The following is a 13,146-nucleotide window of genomic DNA, read 5'->3' as shown; positions in this document are numbered from 1 at the left end:
CTTTTTCTCTCCATATCAACCATTTTATATTGCGTACGTGTCATTCAAGAGTGAAATGATGGTTGCTTCTTCCGACTAACTTACTGTGTGATTTGACTGCTCCTTAGTGGCCCCTACACGTACTCCCCCTACGTGTATGCAACAGTCACACGTACACATGGACGCAAAAACGCACGCGACTCCCTAATGCATGCATGTCCGAGCACACGACGGAACACACACACGGTCACGCTCAAGTGCTCAACCTACACATGCATGCACACACATACTCAGTCAGGGTGAGCTAGTGACCGTATAAACACTGGAAAATATATATATTGAGCGCAATGAGCGTATTATGAAGTCCATTGACCGTATTTTTACAAATATACAGTGACAGACAGTGTATTTATCTCGTTTGAAATTAAGCCATATTAACCGGAGAGGAGGCAGTATGGACTAGCATTACTTTGCTGTGTCCCGTCAACTTGCCGAACGAGGAGAAGGTTGCAGGACGGGAGAAGCTTGCGCGCGGTGGCTCGCAGGACAAGGAGAAACTTTTGACTAATGCAAGCTCTCCCTCGCTCAGGCGGTGGACGTGCAACAGTTAATTCGGTGTCAGATTGCCAGAAGCATACACTATACTACTAGTGCTATTATTGTTCGACTTCCCGAATAGGCGAACAACCAAGCGCAAAGTTTACTAGTACTACTACTATAGTCTATAAAGGTACGTACTATACTAGTACTAGGAACCGGATGGAGGAGCGTCTGCACTCTTATTATAATTTTAAAATGTGATAAAGCAATCTTCAACACATTTGGTTCTCTTCGAGGGTTCTCGCATGTGATAATGGAAGTTGATTGCATGGAACACTCGCCACAATTCTCGCTTAATTCTGGCTCATATCCTGTTACAAATAGTAGCGCTCGGTAATATTTCCTCTTCTTTTGTTATTCAGCATGTAAACAGGTCAGCAAACCTTGCGGCGCATCTTCGTGCGAACCGTGCTTGCTGCACTTTGAATGTGGCCGAGAGTTGGCTTGATGAAACACCTCGCTTCCTACTTCTTTTTTTGCGGGGTACCTCGCTTCCTAGTGACCAGTGTCTTGGCTGATCGTCCTAAGAATGCTCATATATGAATAAAGCTCTCTCATTTACCCGCAAAAAAGATTAAGCCATATTAACCAGAAAGGAGGGAGTATGGACTAGCACTACTTTTTGGTGTGTCCCGTCAACTCACAGAACAAGGAGAAGCTTGCAGGACAAGGTGAAGCTCGCTTACGCCTTTTGACTAATGCAACCTACCCTCGGTGGACATGCATCAGTCCATTCGGTGTCAGATTGTCAGAGGCATACACTGTAGTACCCAACATGCGGAGTACCATCATTGTTCGACTTCACGAAGAGGCGAAGAGCCAAGCACAGTAGCACGAGTAGTACTACTACTAGAACCGCATGGTGGAGCGTCTGTACTCTTATTTTTTTATCTCTGATAAAGTACACGTTTATTCCGGAGAAGGGCGGAAAACGGCAGCCCAACATGTAATGAATGATATCGATCAACCAACCATGCTCGAATATATCTTGGCCTCCGTGCGAGCCTGTCTGTGTGTTCTCGCTCCTCGTCTCTCTCAAGGAACGGCGGGTTGGCTCTTTGCCGTCAATTGAGATCAGTTTGCTCACACTCCTGTCCCACATGTCAGTGATATGCCAAGAGGAGGTGCGTTGACCGACTGTCCGTACGCGTACTTGGTTTTGCACCTTCATACTACTCCTCCCTCCGTCACAGTTTACAAGGCGCGCTTCATTATGATGCATTTCTCTCAATGCATTTCCACCACCAGAGAGACTTTAGACGTGTTTGGTTTAATGCTCAATTAATTAGGGCGTGGTAACCGCAATCAAGTCCACAATTTTCTCTCCATGTATTGTACTACTACGGAGTGGAGTAAGTGCATGCATGTGTGTACCCGGGGTGGAAGCACTGCATGCATGTGTGTACGCATTATTCCCTCTAGTATTAGACGCCGTGCTATAACTACCAATGCTATTTTTCAGGCCGATCGCTAGTCGCCTTGGTCCCACAGATTTTTTCTTTTTTCTGAAGCGCGCTGTATAAACAGTGACGGATGGAGTAGTATGAGCGGATTCAAAGAAGAGCGTATTGATGGTTGCTTCTTCAGAGCAACTTATAGTGGGAAAGGTGGGGCTTATGATTTGACTGCTCATTACTCACTATTAATGCGGCGCAACGACCGGGCTGAGTCTCCCATGCGGTTGTGCACTACCCCCTCGGTTCTTAAATATACTCCGGAGTATTTGTCTTTCTAGATATTTCAACGAGTGACTACTCAAATATTTGTCTTTTTAGAGATTTCAAATGGACTGGCACATACGGATGTATATAGACATATTTTAGAGTGTAGATTCACTAATTTTGCTCCGTATGTAGTCACTTGTTGAAATCTCTAGAAAGACGAATAGAATATTTAGGAATGGAGGGAGTACACATACGAAGCAAAAATGAGTGAATCTACACTCTAAAATATGCCTGTTTGAAATTTGTAAAAAGACAAATATTTAGGAACGAAGGAGTATAATTTTGTGCATGGCACATGGACCCGGATGATGAAGAGGCTTCTGGCAATGCTATCAAGCTTCCATCATTTGTTTACATAATTGACGTACTATACAAATAATTTTCCAGTGACATGAAATTGTACAATGGTGTGAGCTTTCAGCTTTTGTTTCGCGTGTCTTGCCATCGATGCTCGTTCGGAAACAATAAAAAACTAACTTCCTTGCTAATGCAGGTCAATTATTAGCAGATCAGAGCTAATAATTACATCACAACTGAAGACAGAGTTGTGAGAAGGTGTTAAATTAAAATTGATCCATGCTTTCATTGGCAGCAACGTCCCCCCCAGCTCTGTCTAAATCAACAAGGGATGTTGGGAAAAAAAGTAGCTGTCTGGAGCATGCAACATTCCGATCATTTTGTGCAGTTCCACTAAAATAGAGCTGAGCGTCCCTGTTCCAAAGATATTAAGTGTGATTACCATAATAGAGGACTTCTAATGAAACAATAAACACACAAATAGAAGCCGGTCACCTTTGCAGTCTCTCTTAAGACTAACTAGTTGGAGAAGATTAGGCTCAGAGTTGGATGAGGAGATAGAGCAAAACCAATCTCCCTTTGTGCAGTCGCACTGAAATGTAGAGACGTTGCCCGTGTGACATTTTAGTACAACTGCACAAAACACTCTTAAGAAAAAAGTGATTTGTGCAGTTCACCAAAAGGTCGCAATAACAACGAGTAGAAAGGAAACAATTACTGGCCAATAACAGTTGATGACACATGCGACGACAAAAAAGAAGCATATTCCTTGTCCTAAGGGAAGATAACAACACAGTTGTGTTTGTCTAAAACGGTGTGAGGACGAGAATGCAATATGGAAAGTACGCCGGACGAGCTACGTTTTGGGCAAAGAACTATGGAAGATCCACATGCAGCGACGTGGGAAGATGGGCAGTGGAGCTAGGCCGGAGGGGATACCTGGAGGTCGTCGGGATGTAACTAGGTGAGCGGCGGCGGGCGGAATCTGCGAGCAGGTGGCGTAGGCCCTACTGCGCCGGAGCTTGGTCAGAGAGAACGACGTGTACTGCAGATCGGGACGTGCTGCCTCGGCGCCGTCAAACAGAGAAACGATGCACTTCCTCCCTTTCCCCCGGCGGACGGGATGCGGCCGGATCAGTGACCAACGGTGAGAGAGAGAGAGAGGCCACCGCACTCCCTTTCCCCCGGCGGACGGGATGCGGCCGGATCAGTGACCAACGGTGAGAGAGAGAGAGAGGCCACCGCAGCCATGTGTGAGATACTCTGAAGAGCGACAAACCAGGCAGGCAGGCTCCATTGTATATAGTGAGCGGACTACCTTTTTCTCCATAAAAATCGTTTTATATTCTGTGTACGTGCCATTGAGCGCTATAACTTTATTTAAAAATAACGCGGCAACGCGTCAAGTCGAACTTTGTTTCGTGCACGCGTGGTACACGACCTCCCTAGGTAAACAACCGCTACAGGCATTCAAATTAGCACGTGGGCTGCCATTTCGTAAAGAAATGAGCTCCACCATGTACCCGCGCGGGTGTGGCTGGGCACGAAGCGTGAGTACGTGCACGGTGCACCTATTCTCTTCTTGTATACGTACACCACCTACGTGGGGTTGTGTGAGAGAGATACAAACCTAGAGAGATATAGTGTGTGGGTTCTTGAGAGTTTTTTTGGGGGGTGGTCAATCAAAAAATGTAACATATGCAATGTGTGTGAAATAGAGTCCTGGATATAACATATATATAGAGGGGGCGATCCACGAGAAGAGAGTGGAGGTATCATCGGCTTGAGGTGTCCATAGAATCGAAGAGAGGGATGATGTGTGTGTGTGTGTGCGCGCGCGCGATCGATAAAGAGTGCCATCGAATTTGTGTGTGCCCACGTCAAAGATATAGAGTGGCTGGCCTACTGGAATGTGAGATGGGACATGTGCAGTTTGTCTCTGTGGCATGGATACCTACCTGCAGCGCTCGACTATCGGTGTGTGGTGGGGGAAGAGGGAGGCCCAATTAACTATAGAGGTACAATGGCTGGTATATGTGTGGAGGAGGAGAGAGGCCTACCTCATGTATTAAGGAGATCGATCTGCCTCATGTATTAAGGGAGATCGATCGGTATCCATGCATATGTGCAGGAGAGGAATAAGGTTGGGAGAGAGACAGAGCTAGAGTGTAGGAGGGGGTGTTAGTGGAGTTGCTTCTAACAAATGGTGGGATAGGCTTGCTAGACAAACGGAGGGCACGCCCGCAATATCAATAAGAGAGGAGATGGCTGCTTGTTGTATGTGCACGTGTGTGTGAGAGACGGGTCAGGAGGCATGCACGAATGATGGGGGGGGACGATGTGGCTGTGGTAAGCAGACGTAACTACATAGGAAGATCAATCGCCCTTTGTTAGAGGAAGGAGAGACATAACTTGTGAGGTACGTCGATCGATGGGGGGGTAGTTAAAGTCGATCTAGGTATATGTTGGGAGATCGATCGGTATACATGCATGTGTGTGTTAGAAGCAAATGAGGCACGAGGAGAAGGATAGAGAGAGAGAGGGATGCATGTAGGAGGTGGTACGAGAGGCATACTATATCGAGGGGGAGGAGTGTGCGAGTATGAGAACGATGAACAGAGTGGTGGGAGTGAGGCATGGACGGTGACAAGAGAAGAGGGGAAGCTTGTGTTTGTGCTAGGCACACCTGGCTAGAGAGGCATATCGATCGATGTGTGCCGTAAAGAAGGAGCTGGGGGGCCTACACACACCGTGGGTGAACGACCTAAAGTGAAAAGACGAATTTGCGCGATGGAGCTAGAGAATGCGGAGGGAGGGTGAGAGGGATGCGGGCGTGTGCATGCACAAGAGAAAGTTAGCACTAGCTACAAAGATAAGAGGGTTGTGTGGGTGTAAAAGACGAATAGAGATCATATATACTTCATTTTAAAAAGCGAATTCGGATATTTGAAGAATTTATCATAGTGTTTCAAACCGACGCATGTGTGAATATATATAACAGTGATACACATGGTGTGGTTATGAACATGTTATACTACATTTAATATATTTTATCTCTACTCTTATAAAAAACGGAGTTGTTGATGATGGTGTGCCTGCCATCCTGCATTATAGGCCGTCCGATTTATATCTGGCGGATAGCAAGGAAACTATGATGGTTGAAGTTGGCAACAATCATGATTGTAGATTCTTATTGAAATAGAGAAACGAATTCAAATTTAGTTCGAATTGCAGCGGTAGTATAGACATTTGGAATGCACTAAAATGTTGGTATGATTAGGTTACATGCATTATACAGCAAGCAAAAAAATTTAATCGGACATAACATGGATTCATACTCCCTCCTTCCATCTATATAGGGCGTAATGAGATTTTTAAGACCGCCTTTGACTATTGACAAGATCAAGTACATGACATGCACAATGTGAAAATTATATCATTGAAAGAACCTTTCACAGACGAATTTAACGGTGTGCTTTGTGTAAGTTGCATGTCATATATCATTGCTCTAATATTTGGTCAAAGTTAGCATCGAAAAACGCATTAGGCCCTATATAGATGGAAGGAGGGAGTAGCTTTGAATAGCATTTGTATAGTAAAACGGGGCAAGACTCTCTCTTTGTGTGGTGTGAATCGTTTTATTTTTTCGTTTTCTTTTTGGTTGAGGGAAGTGCGAATTGATTTGGTACGTACAAGTACAATATTACTACACGTTAGGCTTGTCCCTAAAATTCAACCCGCGTCTTGTTATATCCCGAAAATTCAGATATCGTGCTCCCAAAACTGGCGCCTTCACAACCCGCGCCTTGCTATCCCGAAATTACAACGCGCGCGAAAACTCCCTCCAGCTGCCAAATCTCGACACGCGAAATCCCCCTTCTAACCCTGAGCCGAAAGGGCCGCTAGTTCAAATCGGTGGGGGGTACTTTTGTAACACACCCTACATTTTGGACAAGCGCGTCCCTAAGTCATGCTTCACCCCCTCCCACCGCCCCCTTTTCGCCATTCGAAATCCCAGGCCGCCATAACCTCTCCGCTCCAGCCGCGAAACCCCACCCTCCTCCGTCCGCCACGTCACCGCTGCCCAGCCAGAGCCTCTTTCCCGACGACGTCGTCCACCGCAACGGCTCGACGTCCCTTGTCCACCTCCCCGGATGAGGATCCGTCGTCCATCTCGCTGTCCCGCCGGTTCAGCCGCCCCGTCCTCCACGTCCAAGGAGCTGCTCCGACGATTGCCTCATCTATCGCGGCAGCTCCATCCCCACAGCGCCGCCTTAACCTGCTCCACCGGAACCGCAACATCCTCACCGACTCCTCGGACGAAGCCGAGGCCAACTCGGCGCCACCAAAGAGGTTGTACACTCATCGCATCGCACCTTCTCCTTAACTCGACCTCCTGGCGCCGACGGTGCTCCATCCCGCACCCCCATGGAGCGGCTACCTTAAAGCCGGCGTCGCGGGCGACATCTCCACGACAGCTCTCCCCCAGTGCGAGGCCCCTTCGGCGGCGGCGTCCACACCAGCCGGATCTGCTGCTGCTGCTCCGGCTCTTGCTCGCTCGCTCGCGCTGCTCCTGCTGCTCCAGCTCTCGCTCGATCGCTCGCTCGCCCAGCTGCTGCTGCCGCTCTCCCCCTCGCTCGTGCTGCTGCTCTGCTCTAATTAAGCCACACTTCAGTCGACTGAATCGACTTTTGGGCCAGTCGATTTTCAGGGGTTGGGGGGGGCTCGCCGGAGTTAAGGAAGAACCACCCGCAGCGGGGACGGGGGCTCGCCGGAGAGGTACCCCACTATCTATCTTAGGGTTCAGGGTGGGGGCGTGGGGCCTAGAGGGCTGGCCGGGGCGGCGGTGGCGAGTTGTTTCGGGGCGGCGAGGCGGCGCTGGGGCCGGCGGTTCGGCCGGTGGTGGCTGGCGGCTCAGGGGGGTGCAGGTTGAAGATGAACTGCAGGCCCTCCCTAAACTACATGTCAAGTGCCTCTCTGCTACCATTGCGTTCAGTTTCGACAGTAGCATTCGGATTCACAGTAAATTTCAGTTTCGACAGTTAAGTTCAGAGTCAACAGTTTTTACCTCATCTGTTGTAGTCAGGTGGTTTTTGGTGATGTTAATTTTACATCCATTTTACATCATCTATTGGAGATGCTATTAGAATCCCACTTGAGATTGACGATGTCTGTCTTGTGCTGCTTCAGCCTTGACATCTTACGGCTCACCGGAGCTGCTCCAACGACAGAACGATCCATCACAACAGAGCAGTGCCCTGCACGCCGTCTACAGATTCCTCAGATCTTCCTCCACACCTCCGACAGCCACCTCTGCCTCAACTACTTCAGCGACCAACCAAATGATGCTGAGGTCAACACGGCTACGGCAAAGAGGTTGTACACTTGTTGCATCACTTATTACTATACATTCACGTCGATCCATTAGGGCTATTTTGGTTCAATGGAAAAACGTCGATCCACTGGCTGTTACCATCACTCTAAATTTCTGCATGCTCTCCTTACATAATCTCACCATATTTTTTTCGTATGCATGTCAGATATTGTACACAGTCATGCTGAACATGTAGAGAAAAAGAGAAGAGTTTTGCGCGGCAATACAATGTCATGCAGACATCGCTCCATGGTGGGTTCAATGGCAAACCCTCCCCACCCCTCTCCAGATTGTAATCCAGAGGAAGATATCTGTTCTGAGGCGGATTCAGACGCCGCTGACCACTCCTATTTACCCCCCAAGGTGTTTGCTCTACCTTGGCATGATGATGTTAGTCATATCATGCATATGTTGCCTTGCAGTGCCTACTTTTGACATCATATATGTCATCTGCTTAGTTTAGACATGTTCTGTAATGCCACCTGTTTAGTTTCTATATCATATATGGGAATTATGCAGTCTCATGTCTTTTAGCCAGCCATAATATATGTGAAATGTGCAATGCCATCCTGTTTAACCAGGCATCATATATTTGAATGATATCTTGCCCATCCTTTTCTTCATTACATTTCCATTTATCGACAATGTTTGTACATTAAACTACTCTTCCTGTGAATCAGCCATTTGGGTGGGAGATGGAAAAATCTGGAGTGAAAACAAGGCCTTCAGAGCAGACAGTGCTACCTGTCGAAGCAGATCTCTTGTTGGGTCTCGATAGCTCCTCAGAGATGGATTCAGAGACAGATGACCAGTCCTATTCCCCCACTGAGGTGTATGCTCTAACTTAGCACGGTGATACTGCTCATATCATGCATACGGTGTCTTGCATTGTATAGTTTAGACATCGTATACACAATATTCAACACCATGTTCTTAGTTCAGACATCATATCGAATGCCCTCTGTTTAGCATATAAATCACATATGTGAATTAAATGATGCGATCCTGATTACTTAGATAACATGTAGGTGAATTATGTCATGCGATCCTGTTTAGTTATTCATCATATCTTTGAATTATGTTATGCTATGCTATCCAGTTTAGATAGACATCATATATGTGAAATTATGTCATGCTATCCATTTTAGTTAAACAATATACATGTCAACTATTTCATGCCCTATTTTTTCCACACTATCTATTGCATCTGTCTCTCATACAATGTCTGTACATTAAACTATGTTTCCTGTTTATCAGCCATTTGAATTGGAGCGGGTGATGCCAGTATCTAGCGGACTAAAAACACGGTCTTCAAATAAAACAGTGCTACCTCTTGGTGGAGATAGCACCCCGGTTGTACATGCACAAGAACTAGCCCTACCACACATAACCCAAACTCTCGCAGATTGTACCCCTACTGCGATGGACAGAGAACCAGCTTCACCCAATCTAACTCCAACCCCAGCCGATAGTAACCCAGTTCCTGTTGACACAGCACCATCTCCACCACAGAGCTCCCAAACAAGAGCAGTTAGTAAGGCAGCTCCAGTGCCCAAAGGGCCAGTATTATCACGGCGAACCCCAACTCCACCAGTCAGTACGCCTATTCCTGTGGAGGAAGCATAACCAGCTAGTCGTAGTTTAGCATCTATCGCATTTGATGTTGTTAAATCGTATGTGCGTATCTTCCCATCTTGGAAATATTATATTGAAGATGAAGGAAAATGCCAGTTGCAGGTGTTTGTCCAGGAGTTATGTGTAAGTAATGTTATTCATGGCAATTACTTTGCTTCGTCCCATACATCCTACCTCCATGATGGTTATAATACAGCAAATTTTCCCATTTTTCTCTATAGAGAAGGACCGATTTGGAAACTCAGGATGAGGTAACCTGTGCTAATACCTCTGCTATCATCAAGAATGCTTGGTGGCAGTATTGGAATTACCTGAAGAAAACGTACTTCACCGGCAAAGAAACTCATCAAATTCCCTTTACGTTCTCCTGAGACACATTTACTAGATGATGACTGGGAACGCCTTGTTCTGTACTGGTCCCGAACCAAGAATGTGGTAAGGTCTATGAGCTCATTTTCTATTTTTAAGTATTATATTCTTGCGTCTTACTGTACTATGTTCATGTAGAACAAGTGCCTAAACCTGAAGAATAACAGTTCTAATTTAAGATTCCATTGCTATCATAGTTCAAAAAAGCGCTAGTCGTTAATTGTGCATTTTGCCACCGCCTTGCGCTTTACTGACCAAAGTGCATGCTTATGCGCAGTTATGCACAGATTATGCGTAGTTATGCGCAATGCGTTTTGCCAACGCCTAGAGCCTAGGCGCGCCTTTTTTTAACTATGATTGCTTTGCTCTTGTATCACTGTATTTACTCATACAAACTTATTTTTAAATTGAAGGATCCAATCGAAACTCCAATGGCACAGCAGGTATGTTCACGCATGTTTCTTTAACAGGTTTGCTCTTATCAATAGCTCTGTTGATTTCAATTTCAATTGTGTATACAGTTGACTTTCATATCATGCACATTACTAGCATCACAACAGAGCCAATAGTGTTGTTGTACAGGTAGACCCGTGGTACCCATCTGAAATCTTGTTGTGCCGTGTAGTTTCCCACGCTTTGTATTCTTTCACTGCTGCTTTGTCTTGAACTGATATGATTTGAACCGTGTCTCTATTTTGATTTGGCAAGACAATGCACTGACCATAGGACATAGATATATGTTTGTTTGATGCTTTTATTATGTACTAGTACTTGGCAATAGAAGACTTGGTAGTTTAATCTTGTCCACCTTACTAATGAACTGGTTCACCGAAATGAGTTTCATATACTAGTACATGCTAAACTTGTTATGTGTCTGCTTGTTTCTTCTTTTAGAATGCTGACAGAATATTGGGGAAGAGTGCCTTATTAAGCAATGGTAAAGGAAGTAATGCAGATAAGGTTCAGGATAGTGACACATCCTTGTTGGTCTCCAACAAAGCTGATAAAACAGCTAAGGAAGACTATCTTGAAGACAGCGAGACAACCCCAAAGTCCTGTCTTGGTTTAGTGTTCGAGTTACTGGCCACTACCGCTTGCACAAGCTATTCAAACTCACTATCTGAATCAGTTCGGTTTCTTGAGTCTCAACTACAAGCTGAAAGACATCGATCAGCTGTGCTGCGACAAGAAGCGGAAGGACTGCGGAAGTCCCTGGAGCATTCAGATGCATACTTTCTGGTGCAACAGCAAGTGTTGGAGGATTTTAGCGCCAAACAGGACAAAGCTAATCAGCTTGCTAAGCTTATTGCCAGCATGGTGGATACCCAGGATAACATTTCTTGAGCTCTTCTGAAGTTGTTTCAGTTATGCTCTTGTTTTGCTGCCGCGTTTATTTGCACTGGTGGCCAATTTTGACGGCCAGTGTATGTAATGTGCTGCTTTGTTCCCTATATTTGCACTGGTGACGAACTTTGATGCCCAGTGGATGTAATATGTGTAATAGCGGTAATAGGCTAGCGTTAATTGCTTGCTTATTTATTTCCTTATTGTCTTGTTTAGTTGTTTGCTTGTAGTCACTGCAGTTCTTTTTCTGTTTTTTCTAGTGGCCACAATAGCCTATTTTTGGTAACTAGGCCAAAATAATCATGGCAACACACGGACTATTGTAACCATGGGCCTCCTGCAGGCCATATGATCCATGGGCCTTCATCAGGCCGTAGGATCCATCGGCCTTCTATACGGGCCTTAGAGTCCATGGGCCTTCTACGGGCCGTAGGGTCCATGGGCCTTCTACGGGCCGTACGATCCATGGGCCTTCTACGGGCCGTACTATCCATGGGCCTCATACGGGCCGTAGGATCCATGGGCCTTCTACGGGACGTATCATCATTTCGCCAATCATGGGCCATACTATTCGTGGACCATAACGGGCCGTTAATAGGCCGTATTTGATAACTCTATGAAAACAGCCCAACGGGTTTTTTTGACATGAAAACGGCCCAACGTATTAACGTTCCGCAAACGGGCCGACTATAACGACGGGCTGAATTTGGCCCACAAGCAGAAAATGACAGTAACGGGCCGTATGTAACCGAATGCTGCAAATGAGCCCAAGAATCAATGGGCCCTGAGAAGGCCGAAAGATAACTTGGGCTGGAAACGGCCCAATGGAATTACGGGCCGTTAATGGGTATAAAGTGATACACTGTTCATTACGGGCCAGTTTCACCACGGGCCATTAATGGGCCAAGAGTTACAAAGGTCCTCATATGGGCCGAAAGAAGTCATGGGCCACACATGGGCCGGAAGTAAAAACGGGCTGAATCATATTGGACGGCCCAGATGACGCTACTGGGCCTAATTCGGATAGGGTGTAACGGGCCCTGGGTTAGCGGGCTGTAAATGGGCTATATGCGAACAGGCCGTTAACAGGCTTTCCGTGGGCCGGTCCGCCACCTTTTGACCAAGTCAAACGGGCCGGCCTTTTCATAGGAATGGGCCTCTGTTGGGTCGTGCCACATGTCTCCGTATCATAGGCGCCTTCGGTCCAATGAGCGGATAACATCTGTCCCAACGGTGAGCCGACACGTGTTTCCTCCAGCCAATGATGATTTTACATGTGGAAAATCCCCATTGGTCGGGGCTGTTAACGGGTTATCGGATCCAAAACCCGACCCGATAGCTTAACGGCGTTCCGTTACGGTGGATCCCACGTGTCGGTCACCCTTGACGAAAGCACTTCTGTGACGCGCGATTTATCGTCATGGAAGTGGACACTTCCGTGATGATAATTTTGGCAATGTCATGGAACACTTCTACGACAGCACAGGTATGACTATCTTGATTCTGTCATAAATTTGTCATGGATGTACATGCATGACAGAAAACGCGACCTACTGTGACAAACACGTATCATCACGGAAGTGTATTTTTTTGTAGTGAACCCTCCCACTCGGGGACTTAGCTGCAGTCCAGTACTCGCCTAAGTTTAAAAAATCCTACCGAGTGGTGAGCAACCCTCCCACTCGGGGGCTTAGCTGCAGTCCAGTACTCGCCTAAGTTTAAAAAATCCTACCGAGTGGTGAGCAACCCTCTCACTCGGGGGCTTAGCTGCAGTCCAGTACTCGCCTAAGTTTAAAAAATCCTCCCGAGTGGTGAGCATGTCTC

This window comes from Triticum aestivum, chromosome 2D (assembly GCF_018294505.1).
Source record: "Triticum aestivum cultivar Chinese Spring chromosome 2D, IWGSC CS RefSeq v2.1, whole genome shotgun sequence".
In the NCBI taxonomy this organism is placed as follows: domain Eukaryota; kingdom Viridiplantae; phylum Streptophyta; class Magnoliopsida; order Poales; family Poaceae; genus Triticum; species Triticum aestivum.
The sequence above is the reverse complement of the archived record's forward strand: the minus strand, read 5'-3'. Positions refer to the sequence as shown.